Here is a 12,083-nt window from a genome sequence, read left to right on the forward strand (position 1 = left end):
CATGAGTGGCTCAATTTAAAATGAACCAAATTTGTTCCAAACTTCCCAGAAAACTCAGATTCATTTGAATCTGAAACTGTTGAGATTCTAGTGAACCATTCAGATATAGCGTACAGGAGCAGGACCGCCCGTACGTTGAGCAGCCCAAAAATAAGCAACAATAATGTACACATCACTGCCCAATTCACTACATGTACTATACCAGTGTGAATACATAGTTGCAGGGACACCTGTCAAAAGAGAAGTCACTACTTCTGTATGCTGAGCAGCCCAGAGGAATTCACCAATGATTTACACATCAACGTCCAACTCACTACATTAACAGGACCAGTGTGAATGCATAGATAAACTCAGAGTACTTCTAGGAGCAGGGACTTCTGCTTTTGACAGAAGTCCCTGCTCTTGAAATTCACTCATCTCTAGTGGCCACTAGTGGTTCAAATGTAAATTGCAGCCTGTGTGGAATATTGCCAGCAATGTAGTAATCTAATGAATTTGAGTAATCTGTCTGCTTAAAGAGGATGTACCATCAGGTACACTCTCTTTAAAATTACACATGAATCGGACAGGGAAGCCGGTGCCACAGTCCTTTTTTTAAACCGCGGCCCAGTTCCCGCGTACAGCGCCATTCTATTCATGGTTACCCGCACAACCAAAGGAGATGCCATAAGTGTCTTTTAGATGTGAATCCCACCTTCTAGACCCCCACCAGTCATGATAACATTGGTCTCTGTTACCACCAGGTAGAAACTGAATATGGAAGTAGCAACAGATGTGCGCTGGTCTCTCCATTCAAGTCTTTGGGAGTAATGGAAACAACCGAGCTGAAACGCCGTAAATGTTTACAGAGTGAAAACTCCTTTAAGTCATGTTAGATTCCAACGGAACAGCTGACATGAAACCAAGAGAAAAATTCCAACATTTATTTCTGTTTCCCAGGACGTAAATGATGTGCTTAGTCTGGCTGCGCTGCTGCGACAGGACAGTAAATTTCTGTATTGTGTATAACCAGCAAATTCTAAGCATATGTGACTTTCATTAGAGTCACAGATATACGATGTGTAATGTCAGATGCTAATATATAGTATCAGCATTACATCGCAACCCCTTAAGAAGCCGATGATATTATGTGTTACATGGGAAGATGTCATTGGCCAATGGCACCGGGCCATACGAACGTTCCGGCAGCATTTACTGTATGAATCATTTACAATCTAGGTAAACAGGATGTACAAGGGTTAAGCATAGGGGTCTGGTCAAGCTGAACACACACATCTGGGGGGACATTTGTACCTGACTGATCCCGACTCTCAATGTTTAGCTCTTTTTGTCAGGCCATCTGCAGTTTGCAAGTAATCTGATGAAAGTAATGAAAGTATTGCTACATTGTATTACTATTTAGAGAAGACACAATAGACCTGACATAGTAAGACTGATAAAAAAAAGTTGTCCTCTTTTCGAGAGGGTCATAGGTTTGAAGGGTGTAGAGGCAATATTTTCACCCACCGTCTTGTTCTTTGTTTCTTGTCGCCAGACATGAGAAGACCCCACTATATGCATGGCAAGTAGAAGGTGAGAGGAGCCTTACAGATTTTGAATTGGGACCCAGGGTACATATATTCTTCCCTTAGGAACCACACATGCCCTAGGAACTTGCCACAATGTTTATTAGTCACAGTGTGAGCTTAAAGAACCAACAAATCTATAGAACCAGAAGTGAGAAGTTCCAGGATGAGAGCTGCTCCTCCTTGCTCTTTGTGCCGCTGACCCAAGAGAATCCTGTAGACTTTCATACTTAGCTTGGACTCATTCTAACAATCATTCGGGGTTGAAAACCCAGACACCCCCACCCAGTGTTCCCTTTAAGACTGCAGGAGGATGAAGAGGCCGATCAGCTCTGTAGTGGAGGAAAGGTGAGTGGGATGTTATTATTATTTATTATTACTTTGACTGGGGGCATTTCTTTGGACAGAGGGTGAACTACAATAAAAGGGATCCCCATAAAAAAGGGGGTGGGGTCGTTTAACTAATATACTAGGTGCATCCAGGGGAAGTTGGATTAACTATAATAATAGGGGCATCCTGGAGGGGGAAGGGGTTAACTACAATACTAGGGGCCTCTTGGAAAGGTAAGGGGTTAACAACAATAATAGGGGGCCCCCTGGAGAGGTTAACTATAATACTAGGGGAATCCTGGAGGGGGCAGGAAGGCCTTGAAACTATATAGGAGCACAGAGGGCTTAACTATTATATATCTCTGGCAGATTCTGGAGAGAGGGTTCATGGCCGGGAAAAGGTTGAAAAGGAAAAGTGAACAACTCTGAACAGATAAGACACCCCATTTGAGTCACTGGTTGTAACTGCACTGTAACCACTTAAAGATGCTGTGTAAACGAATATAGATACATTTCTAGATTTGCAACAGATGTACATGTGAATGTGCACTAACTGTTCCAGTAGATTTAAAGGAGAAGTTCGGGCTGACTTTTTTTCAAAAGAGCCTCCAGCACTGGGGTCTGCTGTCTGCTGGTTTCCAGTCCCCACTTCCTGGTCTGAGCGGGGACCTTGGTCGTGATGTGTCAACCCCGCCAGCAGCCATAGCAAAGTCTGAAATGCATTGGTTCTGTACTGCATAGGATTGATGCATTGAATAGATCTAAGAGAATCTTGATGGAGTCCAGCCATGTGATCTCTAATGCCCAAACTCAGAAGTGAAGACTGGAGTTAGAGATATCATTCCCATGTATCCATAGGGGGCAGTCTAGTCAGTTTTTATTAGCCTGGTAGATGTTAATGCTTTCATAAAGCTTCTTGTTCCTTTAAAGCCGCATTTATTTTGCAGTCACGAGACGATGCTCACAAAGTACTAAACAGAAGTAATTAACTTCCCGTCAATTTATAAAGTATCAGCCGATCATATTCATTACTTAGTAAGTACTCCACATCAGCGACTGAGACTTCGCAGGTCACTTGTTAGAAGCCCCTATAAAAATAGATTCATTTTATGACGCTGAAAATGAAGCGCGATTCTGCAATAGACAATCTGCAATTAAGACGCCTTTAAAGTTAAGTAATAAAAAGATATCTTTTTTTTTTTCCCGAGCATCACAATGACACAGTCGAGACTTTAAATGCGGCTTAAAAAAAAAAAATTTGCAAACCCCATTTGCTTGATAACACTCTGATGAATTATTAATCTGATCGGAGCTAAAATGACAGCTGATATTAGAACATTAAATTATTAATTTTTGAAGTGCTGGAGAAAGATAACAATAAACATGAAACAGGATGCTTAAGGGGGTGGCAGATTTAATATGAAAAGTAAATAAATAACCTAAAGCTCATAGATTTAGCAGAGCTGAGTATGTGATGTGATCAGGAACTCATCAGGATATTGAAAAAAGCGGACTGAATGTAAATGTATGGTATAAGTGTGCAACACAACTGAAGAAGACTAGGTGATAAATTCTACTCTGTTATCTATCTATCTATCTATCTATCTATCTATCTATCTATCTATCTATCTATCTCCTATCTATCATCTATCTATCTATCTATCTATCTATCTATCTCCTATTTATCTATCTATCTCCTATCTATCTATCTATCTATCTATCTTCTATCTCCTATCTATCTATCTATCTATCTATCTATCTATCTATCTATCTATTATCTATCTATCTATCTATCTATCTCCTATTTATCTATCTATCTCCTATCTATCTCCTATCTATCTATCTATCTATCTATCTATCTATCTATCTATCTATCTATCTATCTCCTATTTATCTATCTATCTTCTATCTCCTATCTATCTATCTATCTATCTATCTATCTATCTATCTATCTATCTATTATCTATCTATCTCCTATCTCTCTATCTATCTATCTCCTATCTATTATCTATCTATCTATTTATCTAGAAAAAGCAAAGTTCACGCAGCACTCAAGTGAAAAAATCTTGCTGTGCCTGCTGACCCTGACCCACAGGTGTCTATTTAGATAAAGAAAATTCAACTGCAGCACCTCCAGACTTAAAGTTGAAAAATACGTGATTTATTCCATACGTGATATACAGGGAAACAACAGCGACGTTTCGCTCCTCCACTAGTGGAGGAGCGAAACGTCGCTGTTGTTTCCCTGTATATCACGTATGGAATAAATCACGTATTTTTCAACTTTAAGTCTGGAGGTGCTGCAGTTGAATTTTCTTTATCTATTTATCTATCTATCTATCTCCTATCTATCTATCTCCTATCTATCTATCTATCTATCTATCTATCTATCTATCTCCTATCTATCTATCTATCTATCTATCTATCTATCTATCTATCTATCTATTATCTATCTATCTATCTATATAATATCTATCTATCTATCTATCTATCTATCTATCTATCTATCTACCTACCTATCTAGCATTAGAGAGTCCACGGCACACAAAGTTAGTGAAGAAAAAAACTGATTTTTTTCAATTCATCAAAATGCAGTAATCCAATGATCCCACCGAAATGTTGCGTCATTGGATTGCTGCATTTTGATGAAATGAATAAATCGCATTTTTTTTCTCCATTAACTTTGTCTGCTGCGGATTCTCTACTGCTATATGAATTCGGTCTGAGGTCAGGACCTGGACCGCTGGCACCTACGCACTCAAAGCTGTGCTGCTCTTTTTCTGCATCCATCTATCTCCTATCTATCTATCTATCTATCTATCTATCTATCTATCTCCTATCTATCTATCTATCTATCTATCTATCTATCTATCTATCTATCTCCTATCTATCTATCTATCTATCTATCTATCTATCTATCTATCTATCTATCTATCTATCTATCCAGTAAAAGAAAATCACTGCGGCACTCCAATACAGCTCGTGTTCAAATCGTAAGGTTTATTTCTCCCACAAAGTGCATTAGCGACGTTTCAGCTCAATCCTTATGAGCTTTTCTCAAGCTGTGCAATATACATGTGTAACATCAAGCCTTAAATAGGTACAAAGTGGTTACTCCCACATATCACGTGATCAATCCAAAAAGCAGTGAAAAAGAGTGAAAAAGACATAGATCGCATCTAAAAAGTACAAATATACAAAACTTAATTTACGTGAAATGAGACATGATTTACATGTCATAAGGTATACATATCAGTAATGTGCTATAGTGTCCATAAATGATAAAAGTCCTTTAGACATTCACAATTGAAGACAGGTGGGATGATCGCTCACCAGATCGCGTCAGTGGGCCAAACACGAGACATATGGACAACCTCGTGGACTCAGCTTGTAAACAAGATCACAGCGCATGCGCCAATTGAAGCCGACCAGAATGGATGACGTGGTAAGGTCGGATAGGCGCAGAGGCATCGAGTGTAGCGTGACGTGTGGCGTGACGAAACCCATATGGAAATCAGCAGGGCAGCTTAGCGGGTAACCATGGAGACCAGACGCTATAACCGGACTTCACAGGGTTTTAACCCATTGCTGGTAGACGGCATCTCTTCAGTCACCTGTCGGGAATCATAATGGCCAAGGAAACATGGTCCAATAAGCGGGCGGGTTCCTGCATAGGGCTGCGCCCTCAGACCAATGTCAGTCCCAGACAATCCAGGACTGTCACGATTTCTGTGTCGGCCTCATCCCAGGGACTGTAGTATAGCCAATAACCTTGCGCCGGCACGTCTAATTCAAACCACATCACAGGATACCGCTTCATTGCCGCCGTCACAACCGCACCATGTGAATAGCGATGTAAAGATAGAAATCCAGAAAATATGATCAGGCCTAGACGTCGATCAGGTGAGTGTCCCACTCTGCTTCACTGAAAAGACAGCTTGTTACTGCAAATGAAAAATAAGAAATATATGATAAACATATTGTAACATGTTGTTAATAATACTCAGAAAAATTGTTTTTACACATGTATATCTGGGACCAGAAATAAAGAAGGGGAGAGGTAACTGGAGTTAAAGCCACAAGGTGAACTAATGTAAAGTGTTAGTACGAAATAAAATTCATCTGCAATAACTCGGTAAAATTTTAAAGTCTACATTGAGACCATTGGGTCTCAGTGTATTAAATTTGTCAATCCAAAATAATTCCCTTCTTTTTAATGATACTTGTCTGTTGCCACCTCTGCGTGGTACTGGTATTTGCTCAAATACAATGGCCTTCAAATCGCTCTCTCTATGCCCCTTTTCTAAAAAGTGTTTTGAGACAGGTAGGTCAGTTCTCTGTTTGCGTATACTGTAACGGTGTTGTACAAGACGGGTCTTGAAATCCAGTGTTGTCTCGCCAACGTACAGTAAATTGCAGGGGCATATCAGGATATAAATCACCCAATCACTCTCACAGGTCAAATGTTGCTTGATCTGTACGACCTGTCCTGATGTGGGGTGTGTGAACTGGTCACACTTAACAATGTGTCTACAGTTCACACACCTCCGACAAGGATAACAGCCATTTTTTAAAGGACCCAAGAGGAACTGTGTGCCTTTTTCTTGGTGTGTGGCTGTCTTTACCAAGAAATCTTTGAGGTTTTTCGGTCTCCTGTAAGACATGAGGGGACGGTTATTAAATTCAGGGATAGCAGGAAAACTATTGCCCAAAATTTTCCAATGTTTACATAAGATCTTTTCTATGTGTTGGCTCATACCACTGTATTCACTCACGAAGGGTATACGTGATGTACAAATTTTTTTGTCTTTTTTTCTTAGGAGTTCCTCCCTGTTTATCTCAAGAGTTTCCCTCCTATACCTTGCGGTAAGTGAACGTGGGTAACCCCTGTGGTGGAAGTCATCTGCATATTTGTCTATGGTGTTTGCTAATATTGTCTGATCCCCTACTATGCCTTTAACTCGCATAAATTGACTTTTGGGTAAAGATTTGATGGCACTCTTAGGGTGATTGGATCCACAAATATGCACAAATTTAAAGTAACAAGCTGTCTTTTCAGTGAAGCAGAGTGGGACACTCACCTGATCGACGTCTAGGCCTGATCATATTTTCTGGATTTCTATCTTTACATCGCTATTCACATGGTGCGGTTGTGACGGCGGCAATGAAGCGGTATCCTGTGATGTGGTTTGAATTAGACGTGCCGGCGCGAGGTTATTGGCTATACTACAGTCCCTGGGATGAGGCCGACACAGGAATCGTGACAGTCCTGGATTGTCTGGGACTGACATTGGTCTGAGGGCGCAGCCCTATGCAGGAACCCGCCCGCTTATTGGACCATGTTTCCTTGGCCATTATGATTCCCGACAGGTGACTGAAGAGATGCCGTCTACCAGCAATGGGTTAAAACCCTGTGAAGTCCGGTTATAGCGTCTGGTCTCCATGGTTACCCGCTAAGCTGCCCTGCTGATTTCCATATGGGTTTCGTCACGCCACACGTCACGCTACACTCGATGCCTCTGCGCCTATCCGACCTTGCCACGTCATCCATTCTGGTCGGCTTCAATTGGCGCATGCGCTGTGATCTTGTTTACAAGCTGAGTCCACGAGGTTGTCCATATGTCTCGTGTTTGGCCCACTGACGCGATCTGGTGAGCGATCATCCCACCTGTCTTCAATTATGAATGTCTAAAGGACTTTTATCATTTATGGACACTATGAGCACATTACTGATATGTATACATCATATGTAAATCAACGTATTACTGTATCTATATTATACTTTATCTATAATCTATCTTCTTATCTTCATCTCTTCTGCTTTTTGCTCTTTGATCACGTGATATGTGGGAGTAACCACTTTGTACCTATTTACGGCTTGATGTTACACATTATATTGCACAGCTTGAGAAAAGCTCGTAAGGATTATAGCTGAAACGTCGCTAATGCACTTTGAGGGAGAAATAAACCTTACGATTTGAACACGAGCTGTATTGGAGTGCCGCAGTGATTTTCTTTTACTGTATGCATTTATACCCACGGTCCTCAAGGGTATATACTGCTGGCACCGACCACACTACTTTCCTCGAGTGCCGCGTCCACTTCTCACCTTATCTACTGATATCTATCTATCTCTATCTCCTATCTATCTATCTCCTATCTATCTTCTATCTATCTATCTATCATAAACAGAAAAAAAGGGGTAGAGGTCTGCTACACCTACTCCGTCAGGAATGGGATCCACCCTCTTCGAGTGCACTACTCATCCCAGCGCTAACTGGGGATAGAATGAATAACAAATGTATACCAGTGTAGTAGGCTCTCCAGAAGTGGGTGATATAATGCTAATATGATATTGTGTGACTAGAAGATAATTGTACGCCTAAATAACTGAATGACAATATTTAATACTTAAATTATAAACGGCAACAGTCTAGATGCATAGAAAAATTGATAAAATAAAATAAATAAACATACTATATCTGATAAAACGTCAACATGGACAGTAAGATGTCTAACAAATGGTAAAATATATATATATAAATATAATAAGAGAGAGCCAAGTGATGAGTACCGCGCCGGGCCCAGCGCGGGACACCCCACTTAAATAGTCACAGCAGTAGTCCCGAATCACGGTATTTTACCTAGGCTGTATCGTTGTTGAGCCGTTTATACTTGTGCTTTAGATGGATAATTCTCCCTTTTAGATTGAAATCATGGGAGGGAGAATAAATAAAATAAAATAAAAGTCAAGTAAATGGTGGTGGAGTGTCCACCTCTCACCCTGTTAGTGATAACATCTACGATCAGATGCGATATTGGTACGATATTGGTACGAGCCTAGGTAAAATACCGTGATTCGGGACTACTGCTGTGACTATTTAAGTGGGGTGTCCGCGCTGGGCCCGGCGCGGTATCATCACTGGCTCTCTCTTATTATATTTATATATATATATATTATTTTACCATTTGTTAGACATCTTACTGTCATGTTGACGTTTTATCAGATATATATGTTTATTTCTTTTTATTTTATCAATTTTTCTATGCATCTAGACTGTGCCGTTTATGAATTTACGTATTAAATATTGTCATTCGTTATTTAGGCGTACAATTATCATTCTAGTCACCACAATATCAGACTATCTATCTATCTATCTATCTATCTATCTCCTATCTATCTATCTATCTATCTATCTATCTATCTATCTATCTCTATCTATTTATCTATCTATCTATCTATCATCTATCCTCCTATCTATCTATCTATCTATCTATCTAACTATCTACCTCTCTCCAGAGAAGGAAGCCCATTGCCAAGGGGTGCCTCCTAGTGGGGGAGAGCACCAAACCACCCTGATATGTAGTCCCCTCAGGTCCTCACTCTGTTGCGAGCTTTGGACCTAAATAGGGAAAACACAAGGGTGGCCCCCTGTGAGTCAAGTCTAACTCTGTGGCGAGTATAACGACATAATACAAGGGTTACCAAGGCTAGGCATCCATCCACAGACTGCAGTTTCGGGGTATTTGCCCCTCGTCAGTGTGGAGCAGGATTCTGGCTACTGGGGCAATGATAAATAGACCAACAAAACACAACAATCACTGAACTCAGGGATCTATCTATCTATCTATCTATCTATCTGTGTTTGGTGACACTTAAGGAATATTTGGGAAACACAATTCTATCGCTTCAAATACAGCTTCTACAGGAATCTTTCTATCTGTCTGTCTGTCTGTCTATCATCTATCTTCCATATGTTATCTATCTATCTATCTTTCTATCTATCTATCTGTCTGTCTATCATCTATCTTCCATATGTTATCTATCTGTCTGTCTGTCTGTCTGTCTATCATCTATCTTCCATATGTTATCTATCTATCTATTTCATATGTTATCTATCTACCTATTTTATCATTCATCAGGTTTTTCTAATCTGTAGCAGTAGCAAATCCTCATAGAAAACCTCTCCTGAGCTGGACAGTTCCTGACATGGACAGAGGTGGCAGCAGAGATCACTGTGTCAGACTGGAAAAAATACATCACTTCCTGCATACAGCAGCTAATAAGGAAGAATATTGGAAGAATTGTGATTTTTTTTTTTTTTTAATAGAAATAATTTATAAATCTGCCACCAGTTGATAAAAAAAATAACTGTTTTATCAATATGTAATAAAAATGTTTTGTGTATTGGGGGGTTCCTTTAACCCTCACTGCACGCACACACCTGCCTCCCACTCTTCTAACAACACTCCCTCATGTATACTGACATAATCCCTATGCAGAGGCCATCACTGCATACCCCAACCTGCTGAAAGATTCCCTTATAGACTGATACATGCATGAAGATGCGTCAGTTTTATATAAAATATTGCATAATGCATAGTATGGGTTTCTTTACTGTTACATATGATAAGCAAGAACATAGCTGTTAACCTCTCGGCTTGGTAGGGACATAGACATAGATGTGCAAATGAAAGGGGGGGGGGGAAGTATCTGGGAATCTGATTATTATTATTATTATTATTATTATTATTATTATGTTATTTATTGATTATGGTTTTTTTTATTATAAGTAATTTACTATTACAAAATAGACACAAAAAAACATGTAACGTTCTTTATACCTGACACCCTTCGGCCATTTACATTTTTTTTTTTTTCATGCCATTACAGAGACTCTGTCATTGCATATTTCATGCATTAAATCCATTATAAAATGAGACGGATATTAGTTATATGAGAAACCTTATTCCTACCTACACCTTGGTGACAAGATAAATTCCTGTGGCGTTCTGTAATAGAATTATTAGCAGTGTAATAACAGTTTAGCTAACACAACCTCTAGCAGATTTGAAATGAAAGAGCGAATTTACATGTTTGAATGGTAAATGTACAGTACAGTAAGCCGCAAACCGAGGCTGAAATTACAGGAAAAAAATCCTTATTTTAAGGTTTGTTCCTATGAGGGAGACTTATATACAGAATAATACACTGACCGTTCTATGGGTAATTCTGTGCATAAAACTTCAAAATGTATATACTGTATACTCTGATATTTATAATAAATGGTAACATTTGAAAAATTAAAAAAAATATATATAATAATATTATGGTTTTATTCTACTTAGTCAACACATTTTACATATTTTCTAGATGATGTTAATAAAAATCTACTGGAGCTTCTACATCTAGAATGGAATGTTTGATGCAAAATGAAGAATTATTACGATCTTTCGAGACAGATGTTAGATTAAAGTTATGTAAGGTCAGATACTGAAGCAGCAAACCAATCCGTCCCCCTGGGTGCTGCAGACCTGGTGCTACTTTTTTTTTATTTGAATACAGTTTTATTAGTGCCTTTATTTTATCTTTAAATATATATATAATATATATATATATATATATATATATACACCATATATATCCCCCCCCCCTAGTTTGACAGAGTGCTTCTCTGCTGCCACCTCTGTCCACATCATGAGCTGTTAGGAATAGGAAAGGTTCACTTTGGGGATTCACTTCTGTTCTGGACAGTTCTTGATATGGACAGAGATGGCAGCAGGGAGCACTGTGTTGGGTTTTGAAAAAAAATACACCATTTCCTGCAGGACATACCGGTCCTGGAAAGCTTGAGTTTATTGAATAGAACTCATAGACTTACATTAGGAGTCTGTCATATGGCACAGGGCTTAGGGAAAATACTCTTGTGTACTTCTTCCAGGTCCTTTTATCTATTTTTTAGGGTCTAAACATCCAGGCCTCAGTGTATTAAAACCTTTGAACAGTGTTTATATAATCATGTCAACATTTTTTTTTTTAAAGTGACAGTACCCATTTAATAAACTCCGACCCATGGATAATTGCCGCACACCTCTAAATAAATCTGGGTGATTCTTTGTCTTCTCCATGTTTCTTGCTGAAATCTGCCCCAGCATAGTGCTGGTGTGGATTTCAGTTAAAGCGTACGCCTGTGTGCAGACATAGATTTTAGCAAATCTGATGGTTGTGTGTGGTCCTGTTTCCTTTACACATATCCCTGCCTACTTTTTCAAAAATGTGTGATTTTTTTTTACACCTAAAACTTGTAAATGTATAATAAATTGCTCCACAGTGTAAACATACACTAGACAGTCTAAGGCCGGGTTCACACTAAGTGAAACACTGACCGGTCGGGTCACAGAAAGGCC

This window comes from Dendropsophus ebraccatus, chromosome 9, assembly GCF_027789765.1.
Source record: "Dendropsophus ebraccatus isolate aDenEbr1 chromosome 9, aDenEbr1.pat, whole genome shotgun sequence".
NCBI lineage: Eukaryota > Metazoa > Chordata > Amphibia > Anura > Hylidae > Dendropsophus > Dendropsophus ebraccatus.